This window comes from Anser brachyrhynchus (assembly GCF_964034855.1).
Source record: "Anser brachyrhynchus genome assembly, chromosome: 5".
NCBI lineage: Eukaryota > Metazoa > Chordata > Aves > Anseriformes > Anatidae > Anser > Anser brachyrhynchus.
Genome location: NC_137699.1, coordinates 1,857,109 through 1,884,249, shown reverse-complemented (window position 1 = coordinate 1,884,249; position 27,141 = coordinate 1,857,109). Strand labels below are relative to the sequence as shown.

General features: G+C 37.2%; 1 long non-coding RNA gene across 12 annotated transcripts in view; it reads left to right on the top strand.

The window, feature by feature from the left end:
* Nucleotides 1–27,141, top strand: part of LOC308195592 — a 266,452-nt gene that overhangs the window by 69,452 nt on the left and 169,859 nt on the right. For 9 of the 12 annotated variants that reach the window (XR_013951644.1, XR_013951645.1, XR_013951646.1 and 6 more), the window contains exons 4-6: nucleotides 21,806–21,932; nucleotides 24,929–25,010; nucleotides 25,528–25,685. This is a non-coding gene — a long non-coding RNA (uncharacterized lncRNA). Of the gene's footprint in view, nucleotides 1–21,805; nucleotides 21,933–23,804; nucleotides 23,985–24,928; nucleotides 25,011–25,498; nucleotides 25,686–27,141 lie in introns of all 12 variants that reach the window. The other 3 variants (XR_013951653.1, XR_013951654.1, XR_013951652.1) reach the window with 3 other exon arrangements.

Genomic DNA, 27,141 nt, shown 5'->3' with positions numbered 1-27,141 from the left:
TTCACCAGAAGTAGAAATCAGAAATTCTGCCATGTAACATGAACAACATGTAAGAACTATGCAGTCAGTGAACTGGAAACATCAGCTATTGATGCAGTTATAGGGTAAGATCAATGTGGAACAGCTTCATGTGGACAGAAGGATAGAACTGTAAACCCCCAGATAACTACAACTATGAGCATATCAGATTTAGTACTGCAAGTAACGTCATCAGAACTTGTTTCTTTTACCTTCTAGTAAAGCAGTAAATGACCTTGTCATTATTTGCCCCTGAGCAGCAGGTAGGCAGCGTGTTACTACCTTGAGAAATTCTTTTTTTCTACGTATTCTACTACAGCATTCTGATGACTTTGAGCAAATAAAAATGTTAATTTGGTTCTGAATCTCCTAATGAATTCTTCACCAACACCTCCCTTTGAAGTGCTTGTTTTTCAATCCTTGAACTGTAGGGATTTGAAAAGGGTAGGATACACTTCAACAGACAAGTAGTAGTAAAATACTGTTTTGATCCACTGGACACTAAGGACAGAGGTTATTCAGCTGAGCCTCTCATAAATTGTTTTACTTCTGTTTAGTTTAGTTGTTATAATTCTTTTCTTAGAATGATTGGATACCACTGTTAATATGAGTCTGAGTTACAGAACATACAAATTACAGTTTTCCACTGGCAAACCAACATTACAGAATTGTTCACAGAATCGTCTAGGTTGGAAGAGACCTCCAAGATCATCTAGTCCAACCTCTGACCTAACACTAACAAGTCCTCCACTAAACCATATCACTAAGGGGTACATCTAACTGTCTTTTAAAGACCTCCAGGGATGGTGACTCAACCACGTCCCTGGGCAGCCCATTCCAACGCCTAACAACCCTTTCAGTAAAGTTCTTCCTAATATCCAACCTAAACCTCCCCTGGCGCAACTTTAGCCCATTCCCCCTTGTCCTGTCACCAGGCATGTGGGAGAATAGACCAACCCCCACCTCGTTACAGCCTCCTTTAAGGTACCTATAGAGAGCGATGAGGTCGCCCCTGAGCCTCCTCTTCTCGAGGCTGAACAACCCCAGCTCCCTCAGCCGCTCCTCGTAAGACTTGCTCTCCAGACCCCTCACCAGCTTCAGACCCCTTCACCCCTTCAGACCCCTTGCTCTCCAGACCCCTTCACCAGCCCTTCTCTGGACTCGCTTGAGCACCTCGATGTCCTTCTTGTAGGGAGGGGCCCAAAACTGAACACAGTACTCGAGGTGCGGCCTCACCAGAGCTGAGTACAGGGGGACAATCACCTCCTTAGACCTGCTGGCCACACTGCTTCTTATGCAAGCCAGGATGCTGTTGGCCTTCTTGGCCACCTGAGCACACTGCTGGCTCATATTCAGCCGACTATCAACCAGTACTCCCAGGTCCTTCTCGGCCAGGCAGCTTTCCAACCACTCTTCTCCCAGCCTGTAGCGCTGCTTGGGGTTGTTACGCCCCAGATGGACGACCTGGCAGTTGGCCTTGTTGAACTTCATGCAGTTGGCCTCAGCCCATCGGTCCAGCCTATCCAGATCCTCCTGCAGAGCCTTCCTTCCCTCGAGCAGATCGACACACGCACCTAACTTGGTGTCATCTGCAAACTTACTGAGGGTGCACTGGACGCCCTCATCCAGGTCATCGATAAAGATATTAAAGAGGACCGGCCCCAGCACTGAGCCCTGGGGGACTCCACTAGTGACCGGCCTCCAACTGGATTTGGCTCCATTCACCACGACTCTTTAGGCCCGGCCATCCAGCCAGTTTTTAACCCAACAAAGCGTACGCCAGTCCAAGCCCCGAGCAGCCAGTTTCTTGAGGAGAATGTTGTGGGAAACGGTGTCAAAAGCCTTACTGAAGTCAAGGTAGATCACAACCACAGCCTTCCCCTCATCCACCAAGCAAGTCATTTGGTCATAGGAGATCAGGTTCGTCAAGCAGGACCTGCCTTTCATAAACCCATGCTGACTGGGCCTGATCGCCTGGTTGCCCTGCAAGTGCCACGTGATGACACTCAAGATAATCTGCTCCATGAGCTTCCCTGGCCCTGAGGTCAAGCTAACAGGCCTATAGTTCCCCGGGTCTACCCTCCGGCCCTTCTTGTAGATGGGCCTCATGTTTGCTAGCCGCCAGTCGACTGGGACCTCCCCTGATAGCCGGGACTGCCGATAAATAATGGAAAGCGGCTTGGCCAGCTCCTCTGCCAGTTCGCTCAGTACCCTCGGGTGGATCCCATCCAGCCCCATTGACTTGCGTACATCCAAGTGTCGTAGCAGGTCGCCAACCATTTCCTCATGGATAGCGAGGGCCATATCCTGCTCCCCATCCCCTTCCACCAGCTCAGGGTACCAGGTATCCAGAGAACAACCCGTCTTGCCGCTAAAGACTGAGGCAAAGAAAGCATTGAGCACCTCAGCCTTTTCCTCATCTTTTGTAACTAAAAACTAAAAACTAAAAACTAAATTACGTACAATAAAGTACGATACTCCATTTTGATATAAGTAGTAGATACCAACTTTTCCTCCGCTGTTGAGGATCAACAAAGGTCTCTAGATTTTGACTGGGATTGATCAAAGGCTATGGAAAAATGCCTTGACTGAGATCATATCTCCATAGTCTTTTCCAATGATGGCTATAGAAGAACACTGTTAATCTTGAAGTTGCTTGAGAGAGGACAGTAGCTATAACTCTGTCCGTGTGGTTTTGGGGTGAAATTTTAGAAATAAATCAGGGTATGCTTGGTGTGGTGTAACACATTTGTCTCAGAATATGGATGACAGTGTCCAAAACTTAAACAAGATGTCAGAAAATCCACGTCTGCTTATTTTCAAACTCTGCTAGAAGGTGACAGGGTGAGAGTAATGGGTTGAAGCTGAGGAGGAGAGTTTATATTAAATGTCAGAAATAAACCTCTGTGCTGTTTTGGAGTAGTTTCCCAAGGGAATTGTAGGACGCTTCATATCTTTGAAGCTGTGTTTAAAATGAGACAGGGCTAGAAAACATAGTACAGTACAGTATGTAAGTAATGCATCCTGCTATAGGCAAGAGAAGGAAAACGGGCCTGTTTGATGCTTTCCAAACCTGATTTTTCAGGCTATAAAATGAATTAAATAACTTTTGGGGAATAGAAATGCTCTAATTTAAAGCATGTTCTGCATCCATTCACAGAATATATTTCCAAGTTCTCTTATTCTCCCTTGTAATTAGTCTACTCAGGCTTTACATAAAAGCCAAATGTCATTACATTTTCTTATAACGTCACTTGGCAGATTATCTAGCAGATGAAGTTTATCTGTGACAAATCTGATCTCTAGTTATCAGATGACACAGGAAAAAAAATCCTCAGACATTCCTTTTATTTACATTCTCAGTTGAGTCAAGCATTGGTAGCTGCTGCCGACAGGATTCTGGCTCACATGAATAAGTGGTCTGGTGTGTTGTGGCAAATCCCCTCTGCCTGTTTGAAAGGTCTAGGCCCTGACTCTTCGATACTCTTTCTGTGCTTGTGTTTTTGCACTTGCATAAACCCTTGGTTATTTCCCTGTAGCTTTGTGCCTGCACACATCTTACAACTTTGGATAGGTTTGGGATTCTTTGGAATTGCTGTGTTGCTTAAAAAACTTTGAACCATGGTTTAAAATACCATGTACGTATCCTCTCAAATGGTATAAACTTAGCTTTCTGTGTTAGGTGGGTCAGACGTTATTGGCGGGGATCCTGTCTGTTTTGTGCAGACCTTAAAAATACCAAGCAAATTCACAGCACTTTACCACCCTCTGCTCGTACCTTGGCTTGTCTACTGACTTCCTATTAATTTGCTGTCCTTTACCTTGAGGGCAGATGTATTCTGAAGTATATCCTGTTCATAAAGGTCATGCACAGGTCTTCATACAAATCTAAAATGTTATTTGCACTTCATGCTCTTATTAGACTTCCTAATTACGTAAGGCAATCAGAATGCTTGGAGACAGAGGCTTTAATCAATACTTCTCTTAGCAATAAAAATGCGTTGCATGACGTGTATTGAAAATAAATAGTAAAGGTTAGCTGGTTAAATTCAGCATCAATAAAATTAACTTAATCTGAAGCAAGACTGCTATCAGTAGATGGCTAACAGTTTGCTAAAATGTGCATGCAAATTCATAGTAGAATTAAAAGCAAGCATAATCTGGGTGCTGGTTGAGCTGAGCTTCCTGTTATGCTCCTAGCTTTTACTTCAGCCTTTGTTTCATATTTTGTCCAAATTTTCTGTTTAGTGAAGTGAGTGTGAATGCAATTGAAGCTTGGTGGTTGCATGCAATCAACTTTGAGTTCTTATCTGCTTTTTAAACATCCAAACCAAAGCAGTTTTGTGAATAGACAAGGGCTTTACAGTGATATATATGTATTGGAATATTCACAATGAATTAATTGTACAGCATTATGTTGTGGGTGTTTTTTTTGTTTTGTTTTGTTTTGTTTTGTTTTTACATCTCCCATGGACATGGCATAACAGCTATGCTATGTTCAAGGTTGATGGAACTAATACACCAAACACTGCAGCACAGTGTGTTTCTCTACTGGGAGGAAGGCCAATTCATTTGGAAAAAAGCAATTGTGAACGTTCTGCCTTGCATTTGATTTTAAAAAATCCACCCTCTTTTCTGGTATGTCTGTTTTATCTTTTCCTTTTGCTCTCACTGTGTGAGTCAGCCTTCTGACTCTTGCATGCCAACATGTTGCAGCCTGCTCCACACAGAATGCTTGATGCTGATGACAGAGCAGGGGACAGCAGGACCAGAAAAATAGAGAACAGGAGTGGCAGACTGCCACACATGTATCTTGCTGTAGTATATTACGTTGTCATAACTGTGATAGCTTACAATATAAAAGCAAGACAGGTTTCTGAGCACAGGGTGTTTGGTTTTTTTTTTTTTTTTCTTGCAAGGTAGCATCTTTTGTCAGCTCAGATGACTATTACCAAGAATAAACTACCTTCTGTGCGTGAAGTGGGTGTCCCTCACGCACACTAAAATTTTCATGTTACTTGCAGAAAAAACAGGAATTAATGTTAGTGCCAAGGACTGAGAGTATAAAAATGTATTGTCCTTTGTTGTGACATGAGATATAAATATATGTTGTGTTATGTGGTAATGATACCTGGCTATGTATCACAGAAGATAAAATAGTAAGGATGTGGGTGTAATTAATGCATATAATACCCATTTCTTAACTTACTGCACATATTATGGCTCTTGTCAAGTATGTATGTTGTACAACATTTGACCTCAATAAGCATATTTTAAACTTCTAATTTGAATTAATTCAAGATCCAGAGACATCTGTAGCTTCTGCTGACACAGGTAGCAGCTAAAGATGCCAAGTAGCTTTTGAGTCAAATCACTTTTATTTTTAATTGCTAAAGTTAAACCTGCAAGAGGGAACGCTTGTGTTCTCTGTAGCCAATATAAAGTCTTGAAACCAGTTTTAATAGCTTTAGTGTACTAAACGATATAACGCCATATGGCATTCTTGAAATCACAGTCATTTTAGTTTTGTATTTTTGCCTTAGGCCATAGAGGCTGGAATATATTATTTTCTAAATCAAAAAAGCATAGCATCTCTTTTATTATATTATGAAAGCTTACCCTGGCATATCTGAAAACATGATTAAATGTCTTCAAAAGAGGAATTTAATTTTCTGGGTTATTGACACTGTAAATTCCTGATGTTCTTTGAGTCCAGAGCCTCCAGATACCATTCCTGGATTGCGGGCTTGTTCAAGATTTTTTTCCTCAGTCTAGCTGTTCTTTTCTTAATATGAGGATCATACTATTAGACATTATTCAGGCAAAACCCTATGAACTTAATACTATTACGATTTGATACATTTGTGGTATATAGTTTTTGATGCCACTGTTTGAAGGCTCAGGCATTTTAATTTCTTTCTGAGCTCTCTGGTTTCTTTATGAACCCATGCTGTGATACTGAATAGATGAAAGACTCAACTTATTTAAATAAAGAAAGTAAAATTAAAATTAAAGTAAATAAATGTTAAAAATGAAAAAATTAAAGAAAATACATTGGAGCTTCATTGAAGAATTCTCTTAATATATTTATATAGAGAATGGAAGGAGTCAGATTAATTTTGCAAACCCATACTTTAATGTAGAATTCCCTATTATATTGCATTTGATGACATTTTGTTTTGAAACATTTTTTTGTGACTTTCCAGGAAAAAAAAAATCTTTCTGGCAAGATTATTAGGAGAAATAATTTGGAAAGATGCCCAAATATTAAAATGTTTATCCAGTGTTGCTTCCTTGCTCAGCAACTAGCTGAAGACCTTTTTTTTGGTCAGCTAAATTGTGAATAGAAACTGTAGTTGTTATGAGGAGCAGAAACCTTGAATATTGCTTTACAATTACCAAATGTTCTAAGATCTGTATTTTGGATGAAAATAGATTCTGTTGAGACTGATGTTAAAACTACCCCTGGCCTTGAGGAAGGATTATGGTAGCTGAGAAATAATTGAGTATTCTTTGTGAGTACTTTTAACATATGATGAGATTTGTGAATACTGGATATTTGTTACAGTATAAATCTTTACAAGAAAATGACAAAAATCCCAAATCAAATCAAATCAGATGATTTTCTTATGAATGATGTGGGGTTGGTATAAGGACTTTTTATGAGGTCTTTATTTCCAATTCAAGATCAGGATTTGGGACAACCGGCCATGAATTCTGAGTAACATCTGTGAAATACATTTTTCTCATTTGAAGTTCTAGTGAGCCAACAACAATGCTATTTGCAATATCATTAAGAAATGGGAATCTGCATAGCTATTAGTTGTGAAGGAAACACCTTTAGAATTACAGCAAATGTTTTAGAAAAGACCTTTGATACTTTTTAATACTTTTTAAAAATATCCCTTATCTCTTATTTGCTTGCTTATCAAATACTGGAAATGGGTTCTATAACCTTGTTTAAATCTGTCACTAAATTAGTACTTTCAGAAACAATTCTGAATCAAGTTGTTCATTTTTGCATCACTGTGGCATAGAATATGTACCATTAAAGTTGATGGGAACATTGGTGACGCAGTAGTAGTTGTTACCGGCTTGACAAACGCACACAGCAGTCTAATGCATTTGTCAAGAGAACACAGTGTTACTGACTTAGTAATGAGTTCAGAAACCCTCACTTAAAAGAGTGTTAAAGGTAAACACCTGTTGTTACTGGAGATGTTTTGATAAAAGTGTTGCATAAATGCTGAACACTGCTGTGAATCTGGAGATGCTTGCCGGCTGTGCTAAAGTTAGTTCTTCAGCCTGAAATAAAGAATGGGTCCTGGTGTTTGAGGTCAGTTTAAGCTCTGGGAGCTTATCAAGTGCTTTGAGCCTGTCCAGACTGCCTTTTTGAAAACCAATGCCAATGTAAGGCCTTAATGGACTAACCAGTAACCTGTTTGTATGGATAGGTACATAGGAAATATCAGAAGAAATACTCAGTTTAATAAAACTTATGTACTAGCAGGTCTTTCCCTTTGAGTCGTGCCATTTGATTACAGATTATGTAAGCATTAGAAAGATTTCTTAAAATTAGTTGAAAGCAAAAAGTACCTCGATTGTTACTTTAGGACAGTTGCAAATAGTACCTTTTTTTGCGTACTATACTTCCTATTCATTGCATACCATTTAACTTGGTCATTGAGGAACCTATTCAAGTTGTGGGGGAAAACTTCTAAAGTGATGAACTACTCACTGTGAACAATTCTAGCAAAATTAGAGGCTTCAGTAAGTAATCTATATCTCTTGTAGCTGAGTAAGCTAGCTCTCATGTCTCTATAGCCAAGCCATTCGAAATGTTTTCAGCGGATTTATTTATTTATTTATTTTTGCGGGAGATATTTAGGAAATCTACTTGAATCCTCACTTACTGCTATCCCGATTTGTCCAAGCAGAGCATGGATTTCAGAGAGTTTGTTGTGGTTGCCCAGATTTTTGTGTCTCAGTTCTCTCTAATCATTCACTTTGGTTCTGTAAGCAGATCCATATAAAAAGAGTTTGGGGTCTGTACTTCTGGTCACTGCAGCCAGTGCATATCAGCTGGGAGAGAAAGGCAGTGTAGATCTGGCTGTGTGATGACAGTTCCTACCATAAAGCAAAAAGTAGTAAGTACAAATAGTAATTGGGTAGAGAAAATGAAAAATGGGTGAGTCTAATAAGTTATGGGATTGTATAGTATGTGAACCAGGTAACTTGATGATGGATTTAAAGAATGAGAAAATATTTTTATGCATAATTAAAAGCATTAGATTGTAGTGAGAATGAAAAGACATTGTAATGCAGAACTACAGGGCAGAAGCACAATGTTAGAAAGCTCACACAGTTGCAGGATTGTAAGTAATCAGAAGCATTAATATTGACAGAAATTGGAATGTCTTTCTATGCATTGTGCCAAATACTTCACGTCTGAATCTAGTTCATTCCTGAGAGAAAGCACATATATGAAGGGTTTAATTAGAAGCAAATATGACAAGAAGTTGGCACTTGACAAGTTGACATGATTACGAAAATGATTTAGTTAATGGGACGGGGAAGGGAACTATATCAACCCACTTTGGATCAACCTGAGGAGGACTGTGAAAGACAACAGCAATGATATTACACCCTCCTCCCCTTCACTTAAGGGATTGTTTTGTCTTAAGGGAGCAGTTCATTCCTGCAAGTAAAAAGCTTTTTTACTATATTGTGTGCAGTATTGTAATTGAGCTGTAAGTTAAACCTGAAAGCTAACAAATGTACAGCATAAGAATAGTAAAATTGCACAATGAACTGTCTCAGCAATGTTTTGGGACATATTTTTCTCTTTTTTTTTTTTTTTTGTTTGGCTGTTAGCAACTAGAGAGTAACCTTATGTTGAAAACGATAAACTTACTTGATGTTTTCTTTTCTGTAATAAAGGATATTTGTAGTATATGTTTAGTTTTTATGAGCTTTTCTTTAGCAAATATGAACTTGAAATGAGGAAAAAAGAGCAGAAAAATGAGATGCTAAAAATGTGTACTGATGTTTTCATAAGCAGTCTTTATGCATTCCAGAAGGTAGGTATTCTAAGAGAGTCATCTGCTCTTCTGTGCCCAAACAGCAGCCCTGCACTGCCCAGATCAACATGGACTGACTCAGACACTCAGACATCAGCTCTCATAAAGAGCCTGCTGTTGCTTCTTGAAGAGGGGTAAACTGCAGACTGAGACCCTTTTCTGGAAAGGGAGACTTACAGGCAGGGCTGTGAAGAATGCAATATATTATGAAGTCATGGGGAAGCTGTGAGAATCACTTGCTGTCAAAACAGCTCTGGCTTTTCTGGGATAGTAGAATAACTTTTGTTTTGCCTGTGTGTTAGAAGTGAAATGAAAGAATCTTAATTTATTTCTGCCATTCTGGCAGTACAAAGAATAAACCTGCAGCTGATTTATGCCTGAATTTCCTAATGGTATATTCCAAGTTTAAGGAAATCATGATTCTGTTGTTTCAATTTAACTTGGAAAAAAAAAGTCTTTTTTTAAGTTGCATTGTTATCTGTAGTCTACGTACCTGGTTGAAAATGAGAAGAATAATTGTTCAATAAAATAATATTTTGCTTTCAAAATGTATTGAACCTTTTAGACTTGGTTGTGACAAATGATGGTTATTGATGCTATGACAATAGGAAACAACACTGCAAGATTTCTTTTTAGGCATATATTTATCATAAAACTATATAGTAAATTTCACAACCACATACTTCGATGAAATTGAGTTGGCCTCAAGCACAGAAAGACCAAGCATTCTTAGTTTCCTTGTAAAGACAAACTCAGATAAATAGCATTGACAAAGTAATGATTTTTTTTTCCCCTCTGCAATATGGGATGATACCATGTGCTGAAGTTTAATAAATACTTTGATTAAAACCAGCCTGGACATTTCAGTCATACTCCTTTTAAGTAACTATTACTGCATTTTTCATTCTCACAGCTAAGTTACTGGAATTAAATACAACACAAGTTTTTGGAAGGAAAAAAAATACCAATGATGCGCATTTGCAAGAGATTAAACTTACTATTTTTTCCCAAATAGGTTATTTTTCAATGTTAGCTAACCTGGAAAAATGAATAGCTGAGTTCAGAAGGAAGAACTACATTGCTTATAGGCATTTGGCAGTTTAGTTAAATTTGGATTTTCTAACTTTATTTTTTACAGTGGTTTTTGAAACTGCTACTTGTGTCCCTATACAAATGGGTAAAATACAAAGGGATGACTATGATAAATCACAATGTCTGAAATGAAGGAAAAGATGACTGGGAAGAGGAAAACCAATTTTTTTCCTTAAATCTTGGCTGTATGTAAAATACACAGTCCTTCTGTAGTAGTCAGGATATTCATGGTTAAACCCTTCTAAAGTCTTCTGAAGCAAGTCCGTCATGGAATGATATTCATACTAGGGTATGCCTGTCTCCTGCTTGTTATGCTGAAGGTGGACTTGAACTACTTAAGCTGAAGAATAAGCCAAAGGTAACACACAAGATCTTCATTGCATTCTCTTACATTGGATCACACAGCATCACTGACGTGGCAAAACTTGAATCATTCTAAAACTTTCAAATACAGAAGAGTGGCAGTTTTGAAAGAAGGTGCCGGAGAAATGAATGAGAAAACAGAATGCTTTAACTAACGTTAAACAGAGCATCTGCCTCTGACTAAGCATCAGCTGGTATGACAGAAACAGTAGCCTATGGGCCAAACAAAAGAAACTGTAATCTGACTGTAAATGCACTGAGTAGACAGTTGAGTGAATCCACTCTCATTAGTAGAGTGCATTTCTCTGAGATATGACTTCCAGAATATATATATACCAAAATTCCTCTAATTTTAAAGACTGTGAACAGGAAATATATCATGGAAAATAACTAAAAACCCCTTCAGAGTAATTAGAAATGTTAGTTTAATTCCAGTAGCATCTCCTATTTCTCTGAAAGAGTATCTAGTCACACATAATAATTAATGCAGCTCTGCAGCTATTGTTTAGAAAAAACAAACAAACAAACAAAAACAAACGTGTAATGAAACTTTCTTAGATATTATGGGAAAATTAGATCCAGAATTTTACCTACCATGTGAAAAAAAATCTATTTTGAAACTTTAGTAGTATGTATACTGAAGGATATTATGTTATGTCTGGTTTAAGGCTCAGCATTAAGTAGCATGAGAGGGGCTCTTTCACAATCCAAATTAAGAGTTTCAAGTGCCAGTGGTAAAGCAGCAATTAAACTGTATCATGTTTTCTGGCCCATTAAAGGGACTTCATCCCACCCAGTGATCATGAGTCACTTGTGTATTATCCATGCAATGATGTAAATTACCAAGCTAGAGACCAGAGGAGCCAAAATACTGTAGAAATACCAAAATATATAGGGTAAGATGCAGTTTAGTCTTGTAAGTTCTGCAAGTCTTAAATGTACTGGAATATCTGTTGGGTAAAATGGCACACGTCTGACAGAGCAGACATCTGACAGAGCTAGTGCCACCTTTTTTGCTTGCTACAAATTGCAGTGCAGTCATGATGACATCAAACGAGTTCCTAAATTTGACTGCAGTTCCAGTTCTCAGTTGACAGCAGACAGGTTGAGTCCCCTGGTCTTTCTGTTAAGCCAAATTCTGATTTGGAATTTTGATTTGTAATTTGGAATATCTGAAGTACAGAGCTGTGGACTAAAGTGGAAGCCCATTTGCTTAATGTATAGCTATTTTGTGCTAGATGCTATGTAACTTGTGTGATAGTAGTGCTGCATAGTGTCCTTGTTAGAACCATTTCTATGTTATCTTGTTTCTGCTACCTAAGCAACTTTAAAATTACTTAGCTTTGTCTCAGTATGTACGTACATAATTTTCGTCTTCTTTAAATGGAGGAAAGGTTGGCGGATTATAGAATATTTTTAATACACTGTGAAGTTCTAGACTAGATTTCACTTGCTTCTAAAGGTTTGAAATAAGTAATTTTTAGTTTTGAAATCAAGGCTCTTGATAATGAAGAGTGAGTTAGGTCCTATCTACGTATGGGAGAGGAAAGGGTAAAGGGCTACGTGAAACCACATAATTCCATTTCCATGTGAAGGGTTCATCCAGCTATTGAAAGGCCCTACATGATGACTTTGCAGCTGATAGGACTATATGCCAGATGCCATAGGAGCAAAAGAATTTACTATATTGTATCAAGGCACCTAGTACTTTCTGGACAAGTCACTTTATCCAGGGATCAGAATAGTGGCTACTAATTTCTCTGATTTCTGTGGAGAATACTGGAAAGCTATAAATAAGGATACAAGTGATACAGCTGTGTCCCATTTTTGCTCTGTTATGCCACAGTGGAATGCACAATGCTAGCTGAGGCTGCTGTGGATTTGGTTCATCAAGTAATTAGGAAGAAGCAGAAACTTAGTCAAACTCCTTTCCAGAATAAACATTACGTGTGAACCTATTAATTTACTTGTATCTGGATTTAATTTTGGTGAGCTAGTATTCTAGACATTTAGAAGACACCCATAAGACTGTTATTTGTATTTTAAATATCAGAATACTTGAAAAATCAAATCCTCTGTATTACTGCTTTCTCATTCTCCATTTCTGTGCATCTCAGATGTAGTGGGGGTGTATAAATTTCAGGCTTGGATACACTGGAGACACTTGGATACTACAGTAATAAAAATTGTTTAAAAATACGAAAACGCAAAGGAAAAAAACAGACCACAATACTGGACAAAACAAACAACAAAAAAGTGAATGTTAGGCTTGAATATCTGTTACACTCAGCAAACACAATGGGACAAAGTCTGCAGTAGATCATAGGATAATTCTAGTTTGAAGGGACCTCAGGAGGTTTTTAGTCTAACTTCCTGGTCAAAGCTGGCCAGACCAGGTTGCTCAGATTTTTTATCTGGTTGGGTTTAAAAACCTCCACAGATGAAGACTGCACTTTTGGCAAACAGTTCTGATGCTTGACTAGTCTCACGGTGATTTTTTTTCCCATGTACTTAGCCAGTGTTTCTCTTGTTTCAGATCATGCCTGTTGTATACTCCTGCTGTGTATCACTTTGAAGAGCTTGGCTCTATCTTCTTAATGACCTGTTCCTAGGTATGATTGATGTTGAAATGATGTGAATAGTTTCACGGAATCAGCAAGGTTAAAATTTAAATTTTAGATGAGTCAGTGTGGAGAGCACAATACTGGAGGGAGCAGAGAAAGAGAAAAGTTCAAGTACCCGATTTTGAACATATCTTCTACTCTGTGTCCATCTGGTAGAAGGACAAAAGTCACACTTGTGAAAAAATCAGCAGAAATATGAGCTGGGAGAACACTTAAGAAACTGAAAACACAAACAGGTAACAAAGCAGCTAGCCCGAGTATTGATCCTAACAGTTCTTTAGAAAGAGCCTAAAACCATGGTGAATTCACACCAGGTGAGCATTAATGAGTTGACAGATGACTTTGCTAGTGTCATCGTTTGTTGCTTCAAAAGACTTTTTGCAGCATGATGTTTTGCCAACTGCATGTTGTTCCATGGTGTGCTGCTCACATCTTAGGCTGTGTTTTCTTATGGGAAGTTCACTCTGAACTATAAAGGTATTAAATCAGTGCTAAAGCTATTTTAACCAGTGCAGCCAAAATGCATTTGAAACAGGAGGAATTCGGGAAAGTATTCTTACCTATGACACTTATGCTATTTATCTGGAATCAAAATACCTCACTTGCTCTCAGGAGCAGCATGGAATTTTTTAAATAATATCCAAATGTTTGATTAATTTCATATTTTGGGGTAGTGATGTGCTTCTATGTTGCTTCTGACGGCTGCTTAAATGAAGGATGAAGTAACAGTCCAGTTTCAGTAAAGTTTGATCAGAATACCCCAGGCAGAGATCGGTTTTGATTTATGATCTAAAGTATGTGGATTCTTTCAAAACAGTACACCAAGATCATGGTTGACCAATGTCATATATTCCCTACAACAATGAGCACACCCTGTATTTCTGTAATCTGCACCTTGGCTAGGCGTGAGATAGAGCTTCACTTTGAAGGAAGTTAAAAATAATTGGTGCTGCTAATCGACATAATAGAGTGGGTTTTGAAAGTTGGAATGCTTTACCTGTTTCATTTTAGTTGTTTCACTCCTGAAACAACTTCTTAGTACCACTTTGGGTTATTGCTTTAGTACTCACAACATCATAAATTGCATCCCATCCTTTTTGCAACACATCAGCTGTTCTGTGACTTGGCTTGTTCACTAAAGCTAGTTCGTCCTTTACTGTGAGGCTTGAGATCAGGTTAGGCTTTTGTTTGTTGCCTGACAAGGGAATAAAAAGCTTTTAGATAGTGACTAAAACACGTTTCAATGACGTGGTAACAGCCTTTGTTCTTCAAAGACAAAGCTTGAGTTTTATTTATGGACTATAATCTTTGTTACCTGTGCCTTTTTTATTTCTTTTAACATCACAAAAGAAATTGTAATCCCGTCATTGATATCACAAAAAAATCTACCTGTCATTTGTTAAAAATAATTATGTGCTTTTTTAACTGCAAACTAAAACACATTTATTTGTTTTAAATCCTTAATACTCTTCATAAGCCATACTTCCTTCATTGGTGATTTATTCTAAAAGCTTTTACCTACTTAAAAAGAAAAGAGAAATAAACCCCCCATATATTAGGAAATAAAATTTGTTGAGAAGTCTATTTTCTCTAGCAAATAAAGTTAGTTTGTAATGGCTGAATTTGTCCTTTGATGGAAATAAAATCTAATGCTCTGTAACAATATCCTGTTTCTTTATTAGAAACTTTCATAGCTTTCAAACTATAAAATCTTAGATTTCTTGAAGTGCTAACTCTTTCTTGAAAAGCCTGTCTTTCACTCCAGAAAACTAAACTAACATTTGAAACATGTCTTCTGAAGCAGAGCTAGAGTGGTGAATTTATTGCACTGTGCTATAGCATGACAAGTAAAGTATTCAGAGAAAATACCAGGCTGTTATGTTTTAAAAGCTAGGCTCTATGAATGGCATTTCTTAATTGTTAACCTGAATCATGTTTCTTTCTCAACCCCCGTACTTTACGAAATTTCCTCCCACCTCCATATTGACAGTGTCATTAAAGCACTCTCTACATTAAATCGTCTTGCATATGTGGTGCTCTGTACCTGACCAGATGCCTTAATGATGCATGATCTATGTTCTTAAATGAGAAAAGCTGTTCATCATTCCTGAAAAATCATTCTGTTCTTCTTTGATTTATTGTCCTAATGAGGTTCAGGCTTTAGCTTGTTTTAATGCTTTATATATTCCATAAATAGCTTAGACACTGAAACAACTCTCATGATAAAATATTTTCAAGTCCCTAAGCAAAGGTGGAGGAAAGAAATCCTCTGTACTAAGCCTTTTGTAAGTATCACAGTAGGGGCTTGGGGAAATAATAATAGCATAAGGACAGCAGCTGATCTTACAGAGCAAGTTCATTAGTACAGAGCTAGCTATGTGAAGGTGCAAGAATCAGTGGAGTAGGAGAAGCAAAGCAACTAATTCAAAGAAATATCTTAGAAAGGAAGTTGTCTTGTGTGTGTGTTTTTTTTTTAAGCCTTCCTCTGTTCATCATATAAAGTTGGTATAGGTGTTCCCTCTTTAATGATATTTGCCAAATTGGAAAAGGAATATATGGGTAACACAGGAGAGTGCGATTGATATCAACATGCCAAGATAACCATTAGTTAGAAATCTGAAGTGAGAAATTTTTTAAGTGGCATGAAAACTAACAGAAGTTTTAAACGGATTTTCAAGTGACATGCTGAGCAATAGTTGTCACCTAAAGCCTAATGTCAGACTGAAAAAAAAAATCCTTTAAGCTCCTTTTTCCCAGCTTTTCTGCAAACTGAAAACCAAAGATCTGTGTTAGAGAAAGGTGAGAAAAACTGGCAAGACAATAGAAGGAAATGTATGCAATATTCTGTGATATACTACAGACATAGGAATGGCCACCATGAAAATCAAACAAATCACAAAAAAGCAAAAACCAACAACCCCAAAACAAAACAACCATTTTCTCCAGATTCCTAAAACATTTTATGGTTTGCCTTCTCATAACAATTTTGCAGATATGTGTAACTTTAAGACATGGTGAGGCTACAAAGTCTTGAGCAACCATATCTGTAATAATCATTGACATTGAAATTTATTAGGATCCCTGATAAGATTATAAAAATACAGAATTTTGAGTCTAGGCAGCCAGTGGTCCAGAGAAAGCCTTCAGGTAAGGAAATACTTTGATTAGCAACAGTACTTAGCTGTTCAGTGGTGGAGGCTGCTTGACTTGTAAGAAAAATGTTGTCATCTATATTTAATAAGTGTAAATTGAAACCTAGATTCAGCCTATTCCAAATCTTCTAAAATCTGATTGCTACATTTACTAATGAAGTTTTAATGCTCTACTCACCATATTTCACAAGTAGTTATTGAATATTCAGAAGACTAGGTGATCAGAATTATGGTGTTTAATTCATATTTTGCAGACAAGTAAATAAAGTGGTCCTGATTGACTTTCTAGGGAAAAATATGTAAAATGTAATCTACGTTGTACTAATGAAACAGCAGCAGTAGTCTTGGAAGACTGGTTTGGGCTTTAGCTGGACCTTTTATTCTATGGGTTGATTCTTTTTTGTCCAATAGGAACAGATATAAGTGGAGTGAATGAAACAGCATATGATGTGAACTTTAATTTACATGACTGTGTTATTTCATGTTCTGAAAACAAATTTAGTGAGTATGAAAGAAGCTGGTAGGGCAAACAGCCAACATGGAAATGTATGTATTTTACAAGCCTTTTGAGTTCTGTTTTACAGAAGTATTTCTTGTCACTGAGGCACAAATGATATAATTAATTTCTGCTGTTGAGGGGGCTTAAGCTCAAGGTCTAGAAATTTGATCTTCAGCGCTTGAAAATCTTGATGAGTAAGCTTGCTCAATGGGCTGTCTCAGCTCATTGTAAAATAGATGTTAAAAGAGCATACAGCAACAAATCGGAGATTCTGACAGCAGTCAGAAGTTAATAGGTCATCCTGAGATCTCACTGTGAAAAAAAACTTTGAAGGAAGGTTTCTGTTTTGAGACACATAGAACTTCATTGCGATGTTTTCAGGTTTGTGGAGCAGGAATCGTTATAACCTACAGATTCAGTGGAGTTCTCTGCAATTTTTTAGACAGTTATTTGTTTGCTACTTCATAATCAGTGCATTCTTGATATGAACAGTTTTATACTTTCTGCAGCTGGAAAGAAAGCAGATGACTAAGCATTGACTTTTTTTATCCCCAGTGATTGACTCTGTTAGTATCTTTGACTTCCATCTTCATTCATGTTTTTTTTTTGTTTGTTTGTTTGTTTTTAATATTTTCATAGGCATGTGAAGGACTCAGAAGAGGTTTACTTGTATATATCTGTTTTCACTGGTGTACCATTTAATCTGTTGTGAGCAAAAAAGCCAAATCCTGTCCAAATATTTATTGTGTTTTATGCATCAATTAATGTAAATATTGTCAACATGCAAGCACCCTGTGGTAATTTCAGGGTAGATTCTAGACTGACATGTTTCTGTATGTGTACTGAAAATATACTGTCATATATATTCCCTTTAAAAAAACCTTGCACACAGAGAGGGGGGTTGTTTATTTTCTTTTGAAAGATCTTCACTTTTTATAGAAAGGATTTTTAAATAATTTAGAAACCCATTGAAATGGTCCAAAGCAGTATAAAACAGGCTTGAAAATGTTATATTCACGATCTTCTAAGGAATGAACTGTGTAAAGAAAAAAAATTCCCACTTAAAGGAGGAGAAAATGAGGGAAAAATATTGCACAGGGTACAAAATTTAAAAGGATTTGAGCTAGAACAATAGTGAAATAATTTGCCTTGAATCTCATTTGTATCGTGCAAGAGGAGTGAAAATTTGCTGGTACACCCTCTCTTGTCACTCATGTCTGAACGGTTTTGGGCAATGTTCACCTTAAAGTTTATAGTATTTTCTGTATGTTCTGGAAGTCTCAAACCTGGCAGTGACAGGTCTGTGGAGAGTGGAACTCAGCCATGGCTTGTGCAGTTGGGATGCATATTTTGAGTATCTCACAGTAAGGAAGTTAATCCGTGTTATGCTATTTCTGGTGTATTGCAGGTTGGATCTTAGGCTCCTGATGCTTACCTTACATAGGCAGTACTGCATGTCTGTGAGACGTGATGCTTCACCATTTTTGATCCATCTAGGGCATCTAATGATTTGTCTTAGAGTTTGTGGTCTTAATTTGACTAATGTGCCTGTAAATGTTAATGTAGTTTCCATGAACTTTTGTTTGAGGACCTCTTTGTTATTTACTCTAAAGTTCCAGCACAATGACTGGGAAGGGTTTTGCTAATTTCCAAACTCAGCAGAGTTGGTTGCTAATTAAATTAAAATAGGACCTGATGGGACCTAATAAGATTGCTAATTAAAATAAACATTTGCTGTGGGGATTGATGTGTCTATGAAATGCTTCCTGATAGTTTCCACAAACTGTGTTTCAGTTACTCAGTTTTAAAACTAATTGTCTATTTGCTCTTAAGAGTCAAATCTTGAGATGTTTTTCCAAGACAAAATACTATGTGCTGATGGCATGGCTTGAGAAAATGACAAATTTCTGAAATCATTGTGTGTGTTTATTTGAACAGTCTTAGCCCATCATATGCTTTTACAATGGAAGGGCTTCTGAATCTCTTGGCATGATTATATCATTATATTCTGTACCTTGGTGTGATTGTTCTGCTTTTGATCTGGTAGACTTTGGGGACTCGCATCCTTTCTCAAAGAGAAACTGTGGTGTTTTACTAGCTTCAAAACCGATAAACACTTGCAATGTTTTTTCTGCATTCCTCTGGGACTGGCGGCCGTATGCTCATTAAAATACCAGTATTGGTTGTACTGCCATTGTCAATCAGAACAATCAGTTTTTGCCTGACAATCTCTTCTAACTTAGTCTTTTAATCATGTTAACCAGCAGAAGCAATGTATCTGTATTATATAATTCATCTTCTCAGTAGGTTTGGCTTTGTTCCCCAACCAGACCCTGTATTTCAGCATCAAAAATCCATGGCACATTTTATCAAAAAGATGTGTTTCCTTTGAGCTGTTACTCTGTTTACAGTCCTTCCTAATTTAATTAACTCAGATTCATAATGCCTGTCACAAGTGACAAAAATCATTAATTCTGAAATTTGGACTATGGGGCTTTATGTGGAATACTTACCTTCAGGGGATTGTCTCAAAAACATTTTGGGTCATCGTTTATTGTGTCTGAGTCTAATAGCGTGCCAAGTTTTGTGAGGTTTCAATTACGATATTTGAATGACGTAGGAAGCAAAGGAAAAGTAATGATTCCATTTGTATTATATTTTCAGTCAACAGTGAAGGAACACTTTGCACTGGGGGCTACAAACATGCTAATTACTATATGTACCATGAAGCCTGCTAAACAGAAATAGGTTACATTTCCAAAATTGGGTGAAAGTTGCTCATGCAAACAAGCAATTAAAGAAACCAATGAGACTGGCATGCTCAAATAGAATAAATGCATACTTGCAAGTTTTTTTTTCCTCTAATTCTGTAGAAATTTTTCTGAGACCATTTGTGTATACAGTTTGTGCGTTCTTCAGGTACTCATATTACTGTAATGCTTGAAATATGTGGCTAAAATGACAAAGTCTTTCATAAGCAAAAATGTCAGCATCTAATGTAAACCACTTGCTTCAGACACTGCTATCAGCTGTAAGTGCATTTCAGGAAAAAAGCAGTCTGCTGGTAAATTTCCTTCTCGCACAGGTTTTCTCAGTCTTAGAAGTGGAACTGGTGTTTCCTACCTGTTTGTGCTTTGATCTGGAGTTTGCATTACCTTGCTCTGTGATAGTGAATTCACTGAGAGGGTGGTATCTCACTAGAAGGGGTTTAGGACACCTTGTTCTTTTCTCTTCATTGGGAACACCAAGTGTGTTTGGGAATGCTGCAATATGACTGCAGTGCTCCTGTGCATGGAGGGAGCGTGAGGCTCACACACACTCCCATCTCCTCTCTCAAGTTTGGCTTGAGAAGAAGCTTGATAATTTAATCTTTTCTAAATGAATTTTCTTAGAGGTGATTGATGTATTGCTTCAAGCATTGAAGTGGTATATACGGGGGTTTTACTTCCCATTACTAAAGGCTCTGAATAAATTGCTGTCTATACTACAGTGTACTAATACTAGAGATCTGGATGTGCTAAATATTAACCCTCTTGGAAGGTTCTTGTAACCCTGTTTAAGAGTGATGCTACTAGAATGGCAGGAAACTTCTCAAAAGCCTGGAGATAGTAGCTTCTGATTTAGTAGCTAGAGGCAAGGAGTTTTGTGTTATAAATTAGGGAAGTTTAGTCTAATATGACCAACTCATAGTCTGACTATTGTGAGTTTAAATAATTCAGTTATAGTAGCTTTCCTTAAGCTTTTTCTGTCCTTATACTAGATCTTCTGTCTACTACCAATTTTTCTGCTTTTATTTGTTTTTAACAGTTGATTTTCAATACTGATGGAATATAAAACCTGATTTATTTTCTTTAGGTAACAGTAATTTAATATATAGATGTCTGGATTAATTGCTGACTGCAGGTGACTATGAAACTGCAGATTATAGTTTGAGTCAGAGATTACCAGTGAAGTATATTGCCTATGTGCAGCTTCTAAATCTTGAATAGCTGTCTGAAAATGTCTTGCTTTGGATTCTGCCTTTAGAGTCTTCAATTTTGATCATCTGCAATATTCAGTAGTTAGGGATTTTTTTTTATTATTATTATGAGGATGACAGGAAAAACCCAAACTGCTATTATGTAAATGGTTATGTATAATTAAATTAGTAACTTTGGGATGAATTTGGCCAGTAATATGCTTGAATGTGTGTCTGTGATTGCTTGTCCTTCTGAAAAAAATGTGCCAAAGTACAGTTTATTGTATCAAACTACACCACGGTTCATGAATTCCAAATCACAAATAGTCTCATGTGAGAAATGCATAAGCTACTTGCTGTGGCTCCAAATGTAGTGTTGAAGTCAGTCAGAATATACTTCACAATTAATATCTATGGAAAGAAAAGAAAAGAACTTCATTTAGATTACAGGTAACATTGTAAGTGAAGGGGACGTTTGCAGATATTGAGAAATTGTTTCGAGGCTTGCAGTAAATTAACTGGGCAAAGAGGAATTTATCATGGTGATTTGATGAGATGCTGTCTCTTTGGAGTATTAAAAACGAAACAAACAAGCAAAGAGCAAAACAGCAAGCCCTGTGGAACTAGTTTTAAACAGAGCTTCATGTGAGGGAATGCACAAAATAATTATATGCTGATGATCGTGGAGAGAATTTGCATTGGTTAAGTGACTTCCTGTGGTCAAAAACTGGCTCCAGGCAAGGCACCTGAAGTTCCTTTTTTTTCTGAAGAATTATACCCAGGGTGTATACTTTGAGATGAGTAACTTTGGTCTAGGCAATTCCAAGATGAGAATGCCTGGGGCTAAGGCAGGAAAAGTCTGTCAGTGCCAGAATATTAATCTGCTGAAAGGGCTAACATCTTAACTGCTGCTTCTTCAAGGAGTTGTTCACGCGCTTAGTTTGATTCTTTCTGTTCAAGGTAAACAAAAGCATGGTGCTAGAAAATATCTTGACTCTGCATCACTGTTTTTCTTTCAGTTAACAGGAGAACTAGTTCAACCACTGTGAAGGTGTAGCTGTACCAGCCACCACCGTCCTCAGCAGTCTGTGAAGTTACTGTGCCTCCTACTAAAGACTGAAGATAACTACGAGCTTATGCCTAAAGGCAAGAAGCAAGTCACTTATATTCTTATGAACTCCAACATATACTTGACTATAAATTGGGTATTCTGTTTTCTTTCTGGGGTTTTATGAAATGATTATGGCCCTGTAAACATATTTTTTGTTTTGCTTTGGGCCAGCTCTGTCAGCCGATAGAAATATTCTTGCTCCTTCCTTTTAGGCACTCTAATGCTATCGTAACCAGCTGTTGTTTGAATGGAGGGATGCCTTCTAATGGAGCTGGGGGAAAAGCAAAGTTGCAATGCCATTCCCTTGCCTACTATATATATACTTACCCATGCTGAGCTAAGCGCAATTGATCCCATGGAGTCGTGTGGTAAAGTGAAAAATGACAGGGAGAAATCATTACTATGACAACCCCACAGTGAGCATAGGGAACATATGACTCACTGCAGCTTTTTGAGTTCAGTGAGTCAAATTCATAAGCAGCTGGCCTTTTTGGTTTGCTCTACGGGTGAAATGGAGTAACAGTCCATTTAAGCTCTGGAGACTGCCTGATGTGTTTATAGGAAAAAAATATCCAGTATGTGTCTCTCAATTACTTTTTCTTCTTCTAAGCACATACAAGGAAAAATGACTGAAACCAGATCATGAAATTTGTATTTATTTTTTCCCCTTTTCTTTTTTCCTGAAGTGTTCTTTTTCTGTATTTTGGGGCATCTAGAACCCTTTCTTTCTGTTGTTATGTTTTATTTATAACTCAAGTGATGGAGGCTATTAGCATTTGGCAGTGAGTAGCAGAATGGTACACAAGGGGGCAGCTGCAGACAGTTTACAACAGGAAGCTCTAAGGCAGCCTCCATTTCTTTGTTATTTGTATGGTAGAATTTCTAAGCATTGTGATGCAGGTAAAATATTGGCTGTGAAATGGGTTGTGTACTGCCTGCCGTAAAGAGCTGCCACTTGATACATACTGGAATCCTGTGTCATTCCTTCCTATGTGTGAAACTTCTCCTTATGGAATGCATTATGATAAATAAGAAACTACTACACATGTAGATTACTATAATTTAATTGTCACACCTAAAAGGTCAATAAGCACACTGTTACGGATGAGAGCCCCTTAATCTTCATTCCTGAAAGTATACTTTGACCTTCTCTCAGGTGACCTTATCCTCAGCCAAAAGACAGGTTTTGTTCTGTTTGCTTTTAAACAATAAATAGAAACTTTAAAAGCACTGTTGATTACTGTTACAACTTGCTTTTCCCCTGACTTAGCTCTTTGTCATAACAGTCATTGTGGTTAATTTGCAATCAGCAAAGTACTCACATTGGGATACTACCTGCAGATTTACATTCCAGAGTGGTATGGCTTTGTGCAGATTAAAGGAACATGTAAATATATTTCAAGCTTTATTCATTCTCAACTAGAGATCTGTGTTAAAACATGTTGATGGGCTTGCTTTCTCTAATGCTCTCCCATGAATTAAGTTTATATGCGATTTTGTCTCAAGATGCAGACAATAGCCTTTATATAAAGCTGTCCTTTGATAGGGAAACTTTCAGATATTAAATATCAGATGTTCACATGAGCACAAATATTTGCAAAGCAGGTTAAAATCATAATTGTGAATACAGACGTTCTATCCAAAATCCTGACACTTCAAAATGCTGTAAAGAAAAAATTAAACTGCAATGTTTACAACCAAAGTAAAATCAAATATGACTCTGCTAACACTCCTCATTTCCCATGCTGCTAAAATGTACGGTATTTTGGCTCCTGTGTGCATCCCAATGCTATAGTGGCAGACATTACATTATTACCAATGTACAATGTTAGGTTTCAGAGTTTCTAAGAGTGATTCAGGCTGTATGTGAATAAATTCATAGTCCTCAATACACTTTGAATTAATAGAACTGAGAAGACTCATTTATTTGGAAGCATTACTGTTTATGGAGACAGAAGTAAAGGCTGTTGTGCATAGATGGAATTACTTGAGTTGTAGAGATGAAGAGCCAAATCTCCACTGTGACCAAGAGAAGTAAGAGGCTTTCCTCAATCCTGAAGAAATCCTGAAAGGCTTTCTGTGGTTAGGTAAGGGCTAACTCCATGGGGGACTGCATTGGTGACACTAAATGTTGTGCAGCCTCTTAAAATGACAACCTCATCCACCTTTTGCCTGAATCTAGTAGGTAAGGCACATCACAGGATGCCTGCTTTTAATGTAAAATCCTACTGAGAAATGTAAACTGAAGAACTTGTCAGTTAAAATGCTGTATCATGACTGGATGGGCTCCTGCTCTTGCCTCTGACGTTTCTGGCCAGATCACTGAAAGAGATGTGGAGTAGCTCATTCTAACACCTCATCCAGTTTGGTGATTGCTGTGAAAGCACATCAGGATGTCTGATGTGGTGCTAAATTCTCTGTGGCTTTCCCTGGTGAATGCAGTAAAACTCTGTTTTGGGACAGATTTAAAACAATGCTAATCTTGCATCACATGGAATGCTCTTCCATTTTACTTCTTTGTAGCTCTTTGAAAGTGAGTAAATGACTTGATAAAATTAGATTCAGGAACAAAAGCATCAGAGAACTTGTCACTATTCCTTTTCCCTCACTGGAGTTATAAAAAGTGGTATTCAAATGTGATCTAATTATCCTTGTTTATTGTTTAATATGTTCTGCTGCCTGATTTTTGACAATCTTGCCTATGCAAGTATGCTTACTTAATAACAAAAAAGCAAAGTCAGTGATGAAGAAGGCTTTTAACAGTGTGATTCACACGTTTGGGATAAGGGGCTGAGATGCTTATGTCAGTTAATCCTTCACTGAGTGTTCAACAGGATGCCAAATAGGTATACAGTGCAGTAGCCTAAATGGAAATTATTTTCTCCATTTACTATTCTGAAAGTAAATTAGTTGTTTTCCAGTGAGTATGGCATTCATCTGAAATTTACATGCAGGGCCCTTTTTTGAATAAAGCAAGTCAAATCCTGAATTATTCATGGTTTTCTCTCTCTCTTTTTTTTTTTTTCCCCAGTGTTTGGTTATCCTGGAAGGATGGCAGCTAGTTTATTCCACAGGCACACTCTCTTTATTGCAATAACGGGAACATTGCACTGGTAATTATAGTTTTACTAATTATATGTATTCATTTATTTATAGTTTTACTAATTATATGTATTCATTTATTTAGTCCTTATCAGAAGAATATTTAAGTCTGGTTTGCTATTTGACGGTATAGTTAGGTTATGAGCTGTAAGCAGGAAAGAGGTCAAGTCTGTTGGCATGATTTTGTCCTTGATTCTCTTTTAGTTTTTTGGGAAACCTTCTGAAGAAAGGCTCCATCAATTTTAAATAATTCAAAGTCTACAGACCATAAGTTTGAACAGTGCTTGTACAGATATTCACATAACAGGGAGAAATTGTATGAAGAATTCTAGCCCTGTGATTGGTTGCAGCATGCTATCACAGTTATTGTTTTGTTTTATTGTTTTATTGATAAAATCATTAATGTCTTTCTATCAAATTAATTCTCAGTGCTACACTTAGAGGACTGCCCTATTTTGTTCTACTTAGAGTTATTGTTTTGTTTTTTTTTTTCTTACAGTAAGAGAAGGACTTGTTTTTTCTTCACAGAGAAAATAGATTCAAAATGGCTTGAAAGGAAGAAGGCATATTCTTCACTGGTTTAAGCAGATCTGAGATCAGGCTTGTTACTACCAAACCTGAGAATTTGAACACATGAGCAATGTATTAATCCCAATTCCAGATTGTTAGCTGACTGATGTGGATAGGTGAGTTAAATTGTTTTACTCATGAAGTATTGAATGCTGGACAAAATCCCTTCAAGTTCTTTAGGTTTATGTATATGCTTTTGACCTATTTGAAGGTTTTAGCATGTGTAAAAACAGTGGGTGAATCTGAATAAGACAAAGGGCAAATAATTGTACTATGTCATGACTAATTGTGTGAATTTTAATAATTCCTAAACACAAAGACCTAAAAGTACCCAACAAAGAATTTGTTCTGCTAAAATTGCCATTTAGCATATACATAAAGACAAGAAGAGTTTCATTCATAAAATATTGTTCATAGAAATCAAGTAACTGTTATAACTCATTGCCAACATTATTAATATTAAGTCTTTTATTGGATGACAGGAATTTATGCTGAGGCTGCACGTAATTAGTTCCAGAACAGCTATTTAGCGTAAGCAGTTTCAAATATGGCAACCGCACATCAATTTCAGTGGTGACTTCTTAACCCTGAAAGCTTAATTTTATATTTGAAAGTAACCAAAAGTTTTTACAGGTCACTTGTTTATGTCTGGAATTAATATGACCTCATAACATCATGGGCTGGATATTTTATAGGAGTGACCTGGCGAGACTGCTGAAATTGGTGCTAGGATGCTAAGGCTTGCCATCTGAGACTGTAGGACCTGTGCTTCTTAAGAATAAGATGCATATGACACTGTCCTACTCTGTTTACTCCCTATAGAAAAAAATGCTTTATTGATGAAGGAAATTTTGAAAACAAGAATAAGGAACCATGTCTCTTGATTGCTGTGGGTTAACAGTATTAATAGACGAACATCAGTCTACTCCTTTGGTGAAAGAAGGCAAGGAAGTGCATAGTTTATTACTTAATAAAGCACGATAGTGTCTTTCAAGAAGTCTTGAGGCTGATTCTCAAGGAGCTTGAATTCATCCACTGAATCTTATCATATTAGATAGGTAAGCTCCTATTTTCTCACTGAGAAGCTTGCTTCTCAAGGTAACAGGATAAATGAACACTAGATTGTTTGCTTTCTGCCATAGTTCACATCTTCCCCCTGTGGTGCATGTTATAGCAATTATCTAATTGTCTGTTTTAAAATGCAGTATATTAGGCCTCAGATGTTAGCGGAAATGCTTTGTGCACTGGTATTTGGGAATGTTCTCCCTTTACTTTCTTCATAAATGATTTATCAGCTGCATTATTGCTTGCATGGTCTTTATTACGCCTCCCAAAAGATTTTTACAGAACCCTGTTTTACTTAAGGACCACAGAAAAGATGAATGAAGCTTAATATTTCACCATGAATTTACTTTAAATTAGTCAAGTAACTTTCTTCTTATTTCGTAGCCACTGACACATCCTTAATAGCACCAGAGGGAAAACAAAGAAGGTAGCTCAACTGAGTTGCATATGCACTTATCATCTTGCAGTATGCACTGAAAACTAGAGGCAGGAAACCAGCCAAATACT